Source organism: Erithacus rubecula (genome assembly GCF_903797595.1).
Source record: "Erithacus rubecula genome assembly, contig: scaffold_185_arrow_ctg1, whole genome shotgun sequence".
In the NCBI taxonomy this organism is placed as follows: Eukaryota; Metazoa; Chordata; class Aves; order Passeriformes; family Muscicapidae; genus Erithacus; species Erithacus rubecula.
Genome location: NW_027636125.1, coordinates 60,509 through 67,113, shown reverse-complemented (window position 1 = coordinate 67,113; position 6,605 = coordinate 60,509). Strand labels below are relative to the sequence as shown.

The window sequence follows — 6,605 nt, the reverse complement described above, 5'->3', positions numbered from 1 at the left end:
ACAGCACTTTCCATGCTGGCTCTGAACAGCCTTTGGCACACAGAGCACAACCTGGCTGGCTCTGCCACCAGCACACCCCAAGCACAGGTGGAGGAGGAAGAAGCAGGGGCTGTTTTGCTGCCATGCCCAGGAGAGACTGGAAGGGTGCCCTCCCTCTGGTCCTACTTGCTTGGCTTTCTGACTGGGTCTGAGGCAGGGGCTGCCATTCCTCACTTGTGGGGACCAGAACCGCACCAGGATCCCGGCACTGCCCGGCAGCGCTCCGGACACTGGCACGGTCACGCGTCCGACTCTCGGGCACTGTGCTGCTGCTTCATTTGCTCTCTGGAACACCCAAAGCTCCCTGTGAAGCCCTGATGCTCTCTGGTTCTGCCCTCTTCCTGACCCTGTGCAGGGATGGAGCATTGCTGTGCTTTCAGGAAGCTATTCTTGAAACCTTCCAGCATTCCAAGCTCCTTTGCCCTCCATGAGTGCTTGCCATGGAATCCCTCCCAGCTGGGTTCAGAGCATACTCAGGGTGGCTCTTCTAAAATCCAGGGGCTTCAGGGTGCTCAGCAAGACCTTGAATTTCACAGTGTTGTGGAATTGGAGCTTCAGCACAGAGACCCTTCCAGCCTGATCTGCCCTCGTTCCTCTGTGTCTCTGCACAAAACACGGCACAGTAGAGAACGGCAGGATGGGCCTGTGAGTCCCAGGGCTCTGGATTTATGCTGCTTTAGCTCCACAGAGATGCAGGCAAAGTGAAGAAGCCAAACTGTTTATTGGTGAAAGGCAAAGCAAAGGGATGGAAAGGAAAAAAAGGGATGGGACAGTTTGGAAGGCTGGAGGGAGGGAGCTGTCAAAAGGGATAAAGAGTGGAGGGGAAAAAAAAGGGATGGGCACAGTCTGAAGGCTGGAGGGAGGGAGCTGTCTACAAGCAGGGAGAGGGCTTAAGCCACAAGAGCTGTGACAATTATCAGCTCTGCCTGGAGCTCCAGCTGGTCTCTGGTCTCCAGGTGGTCTCCTCTTGTGGCACGTGGAGGTGTTAAAGGGACACTGCTTTGTCTGAGCCATCAGGTGAATGTAGTTCTGCAGCTCTTTGCCTGAATGCAAGTTGAGTTACTGGGCTTGCATGGGAAGGGCTGTTGTCTTTACTCAGCGCTTGAAGGGCTGGAAGAGAGAGGAATAGAGCCACGGTCAAAGCCCGAAACTGTGGGAATCCGAGGAGATCTTCCTGTCAGGGGCCTTCCTCCCAGCTATTGGCATGGCCAAGAGGGGACCAACGGGATCAAGTTGCTGGCCACGAACCCCCCGCCCGCATCCCGGAAATCTCTGTGAGCTCTGCCCATGCCAGGCCTCGTTCACACAAGAAGCAAAACCCCTCCGCAGGCGGGGCAGGGATTGCAGCTCCCCCTGCCAGCCCCGCTGACAGCCCACTGCCCTCACTCACCCTCATTGAGCACCTGCAGCTCTTCCTTCTTCTCCCTCATGAGTTCCCTGGCCATTCCTGGGAACACAGACCCTGTCACGGCTCTGCCCAGTGGCACAGCTCCCGGCCAGTGGCGCTGCCAGCCCTGTGGCCACTGGGCCTCGTGGCCCGGCAGGGCTCAGCCCGGGCCCTTGCCGCTTGCTGCCACCCCAGGGCAAGGCTGCGGGAGGGCGGCAGCAGCCCCGAGAGCAGCCGGGGCTCAGCGGAGCCGGGCCCGGGTGGCAGAAGCTGCTAGGGCAGCAGGCGGGGCTGGGGCTGAGCTGCGGCGGGGCGGGGAGGGAGCCCAGGCTCACCCGTAAACCGGAACGCCGCCGCTCGCAGGGGCTCCTGAGGGCTCTGCAGGTAGGGCAGGGCCTGGCGCAGGTGCTCGGCCGCTCGGCTCCTGTCCTCTGCCAGCTGCGGAGAGCGGCGGGAGCGAAGGGTCGGGGCGGGCTCCGGCCCTTTGGCAGGCGCTGCCCGCGCCCGGCCCCGGCCTCCCCTGCCCGCACAGCCCTGAGGCGCGGCCAGCAGCCGCCAGCCGGGCTCTGCAGGGACACAGGGCCGGCTGCTGCCCGGGGAGCCGCGGTGCCAGCCCGCCCCGCAGATCCGCTTGGCCGGGGCTCCATCGGCACCCGGCTCGGGCCCGTGCGGCCCCTGCGGGCAGCGCTGGGCAGGGCCACAGCTGCAGCCGCACACAGTGAGCGCCGCGCTCAGGGGGCTTCTCCAGCCTGAGCCTGGCATTTCCAGGTCGTCCTTACCAGGCACTCTGCTAACTTCCACATCTGCGCTGTATTCACAAGCTGCATGAGATCCCTCCTCTTGAGGAACTTGGTCACAGAAAGCAGCGCTGTCCGAGAGGCCTGTACACCAGCAGAGATGCAGAGATGTCCCTGCAGCTCCGGGCACAGGAGCCGTGTCCCTGAGCCAAGGCCTGGAGGAGGCTGCAGCCCACCAGACACCAGGGCAGGAGGCAGCCAAACCCCCCACCCCGGGACACGGGCAGCCCACGAGTCCTCACCTCTGCCACATCCGGATTCTTATCGTGGCAGTAGATGAAGAGTGGGAACACGCTCTGCCACATGTGTGTCTTCAGAGCTTTTCTATCCTTTTTCATTATTAAACCTATCATCTCTTCAAACAGAGTAATTGATCCCAGCTGCACCTGTCTTTCATGCTGTAGGAAAGGAAGGAAAAAAGTCCTAAGCACTGGTTCCTTCAGGCCCGCATGGGCACCAACGTTGAAATTCATGGGTCACAAAGTGTCCAGGCCGCAGTCAGTGGCCGTGGCCTGGGGCACAGAGCCTTACGTGGTCAAAGAGTGGCAGGAGCGCCTCAGCCAGCCGCAGGGCGATGGGGCTGCGTATAGGGGCACCATTGTGGAGGAACAAATATCGGAGTACAACGATGGTCTTCCTGACAGTGAAGCTATTGTTTTCCTGCAGGATGTCCACAAGATTGTCAGTCAGGTTCCACAATTTTTTTGCCTGTTTGGAAGACAACTGTGTGAAAGGCCACTCTGCTGCCACAGGGCCTAGAGGCCAAAGGCCTGTCCCAAACAACGCGGGCAGCTGACCCAGGAGGCAGGAGAGCTGGGATCAGCTGCCCCAGCACCCAAAGCCCAGCCATGCGCAAGCGACTGCATGCCCCAGGCTCATGCTGCTGGCAGGGCTTCAGCAGCTGCTCCCTTCTCACCATGGGGGGATTCACGGGGCCAAGCAACATGAGGCATCTGAGTGCCAGGTGACGCCTCTCCCTGCACTCGCTCTGCAGGTTCTTTGAGATGATCTCCAGGAGACTGGCCCCGTATTTGGACACATCCAAGCACTCCAAGACCTGAAAGGCACAGGGCAGTGACAGGGACCTGGCCGGCAGGAGCCCAGAACCGCACAGGGCTGGGCCCAGACAGCAGCACAGGGCACAGGCACCGTCCCAGGCAGGTGTGGCTATGAGAGGCCAGAGAGCTGGGAGGCAGCTCAGGGAGACAGCGCTGGCCATCAGGCTCACCTCCACAATGAATGCCAGGGCAGCAAAATCCCAGCATGGCATCTCCATGTTGAGCAGGCTGAGCAGGTACAATGCAATCCCAGAAAACAAGGGTGTGGATGAGGAGCGCATTGCTCTGAAAGGAGGAAAAGGAAAGCAAGGTCTGAGTCGGGGACAAACCTCTCCCAGGACTGATTCCCAGAGGTCTGGTCTTTCCCCACCATCCTGCTGCAAGGAGACCTGAGCTATTTTGGAGGCAGCTCCTTTTGGACACCCTTCTTTCCCAGTCTTTTCCAGTCTGTTTGGCTGTGCCTCGGTGACAAGGCCCTCTGGCCCATGAGCACGGGTACTGTGTAGGGCACTCCAGACACAGAGCACAAAGAGTGGGGAGCGTGGGGTCTCACCTGACCAGCACACCCACGGCATAGTGCTGGGAGTCAGCAGACAGCAGCGTGTCCCAGCCACACTTGCGCTCCATTGCCGTCACCACATCCTCACACTGCATTCGGCAGAGCAGGGACTTCAGGGTCTCCAGTGCAAACCTGTGTGCAGAGCAAAGCTCAGGTCACGCTGGGAGCACTGGCTCCTGCCCTGGGGACATGGCAGGGACAGAAGGACTGGGATGGAAAACCTGTTGGATCTGGCAGCAAAGCCGTGTTCTTTCTGGCATGTTTTCCACAATTTATCAACCTCCTCTGGTGTATCCAATGTGCTGAAGTACGCTTGGAAGAGCAGGTGGACAAACAGGCGGGTGAAATACAGTGTCACTATGTGTGGGATGCAGGGCTCCTGGAGGATCTTCCACATCACCACAGTTGCCTGCAAAGGACAAACACCCCAAGACAGCGCTCAGTGCTGAGGTATCCGTGTGGCAGGGCCCAAGCGTGGCAGGGAGAGGCCAGGGGAGACGCAGGGGGAGCACCGGGCCTGGTGCCCCTGAAGCTGCCCCTAGGCCAGGATTCAGCCCAGCACCTCAGGCTGGGAGATTCGGTGGGGGAAGGAGGGTGGAGAGCTTCAGGAGGGGCAGCCTTGGGGTGAGAAAAAAGCCAGTTCCAGAAACTCACAGCCAGAGAAAAGACTCTTGTTGTGTCCCCATCGGAGGTGCACGTGCTGTGCTCTGGCCAGCTCCCCAGCACATCCAGGAGTCTCAACCGCGCCGGCTTTGCAGTCCTGGGCGAGCACAAGATTGTCTTCCACATAGCCATAGCAGCTCTGTAGGGTCAGAACTCTGTCTCAGGGCAGTCTGAGACACAGCACCGTGGCCTGGGCAGCAGCAGGGACCTGAGCTGGCTGCCAGCTCTGCCTTTGCCCATTGCCCCGCACCAGCAGCACCCAGGCAGTTTAGCCCTGTGGGGACAGGCTCCTGAGGAGCAGGGAGGGAGCATGGGGTGGGTGCTGACAAGCCAGGGCTGGGAAAGGGAGCAGCCAGAGGGCCCTGGAACTCTCTGTTGTTCAGACAGAGCTAGAACAGGCTGTACAGGGTGATGGGCCCTATACCTGTCACACGATGGGGACACACACAGGAGAGTCATCACCACATCAGTGGGCTGTGCCTCGGTGGCATCCAGCAGTGACCTCTCCACCCTGTGCTCATCAGTCTCATTGGCCATGAGCCACTGGTGGATGTATCTCACTGTGGCGGGCACCTGAAAAGGCATGGGAAGACTCGGAAAGCTGCCAGAGCCAGTAATGTCCCCAACTTCCCCAGAGAAGTGCTTCCCTTCCTGCCATGCTGTTCTGCCTTCAATGACTGAGGGGGCCCAGTGACCATGGCCTGAGTGGGCACACAGTCCTGGGAGGCATGGAGCCTTGGCCACAGGCTGCTTAAGTGGTGCTGAGAAGCACAACGGTCTTTGAAGTAATCCACTATGAGTTCCTCAGAGTGACTCAGAGTGGGAGTGGTGTCAGTGTTTGTGATGCCCTGAGTCTCTCCAGTATCAGCAATTGTCATGCCCACATCCTCAATCACTGCCATGTCAGCCTGCACCGTGTCATCACTCCTTACAGTGTCAGACTCTTCTGAGCGCTCAGGCACATCTGGGCTGACATCAGGCTCTGCCTGGAGCTCGGTCAGGCTGGAGTCAGGCTCAGCTGTGCCCTCTGTTGCTGTGCTGGTCTTTCTACGTCGCACCGGCACAAACTTCTGCAGCATCTGCAGGAGAACAAAGGACAGGGAGGAGAGGCAAGTTCCATGGAGTGCTCCAAGCGCTGTGCTGGGCTGAGCAGTGACAGCAGGCCCAGCCCAGGTGGGGATGGCTGCAGGTACCTTCAGTGCTCTGCGGAAGCGGCCACCGGTGGGGTCCTGCTTGTGTGTGCGGTCCATGGCTGCACCTGGCAAAGAGCGAGCACAGCCAGAGCTGAGGGGCTGCGGGAGAGGCTGGAGAACAGAGCCCAGCCCTGCGTTCCCCAGGCAGGGACAGCCCCGGGATGCTCCAGGGGAACACGAGCACGGGCACTGCGGGGTGTCTGCCCAGCCCCTCTTCTGTCCTGTGCCTGGGCATGTCCCCACGGGATGGGATGGGATGGGATGGGATGGGATGGGATGGGATGGGATGGGATGGGATGGGATGGGATGGGATGGGATGGGATGGGATGGGATGGGATGGGATGGGATGGGATGGGATGGGACAGGAAGTGATCAAGCTGGCAGCAGCCATCAGCTCTTTTACCCAGCTGTGCCTCTCACCATCCTGCATTGTCTGAAATGGCTCCGGCTCTTCAGGCTCTTGTGCTGGGTGGACTCTAGAGCCTCTCCTTTTCATTCTTCTGAACACTTTGAAGAGTGGGAAACAGCTGGGAAATCTGCCTGTCATTTCAGTCTGGCCTTGAGGGCACCTTGTAGAAAGGTGCCTTGGGAAAGCTGTGACACAAACAGTCCTGCAGTCTGGCTGGGAAGTCAGCTGCAGGAATAACTCTCAGAAAAGCTCCGGGTCTGACAGGAACGAGTGCGCTGTGCAGGGGCTCCTCACGGCACCGCTCCTGTCCCGTCGCGTGCTCTGAGCACTGTGCTGTGGCCGTGTCACCGTTGGCTCTTATATCACCACGTGTCACAAAGGGCCCTTTGACACCCTGTCCTGTTCCATGCCATGGTGACCATGCTGCACCGTGTCACAAAGAGCCCTTGCACACACTGCCACCAGCCCTGGGGCTGCCGCCAGCCCACCCTAAGTGGCCC

At 59.9% G+C, this 6,605-nt stretch overlaps 1 long non-coding RNA gene across 1 annotated transcript; it reads right to left on the bottom strand.

Annotated features, from left to right (window-relative positions):
• Positions 1-5,425: 5,425 nt before the first annotated feature.
• Positions 5,426-6,270, bottom strand: LOC306815684. The gene is made up of 3 exons (XR_013777441.1): positions 6,117-6,270; positions 5,697-5,761; positions 5,426-5,582 (listed from the first exon to the last, which is right to left on the bottom strand). It is a non-coding gene; the product is annotated as an uncharacterized lncRNA (long non-coding RNA).
• Between the last annotated feature and the right edge of the window lie 335 nt (positions 6,271-6,605).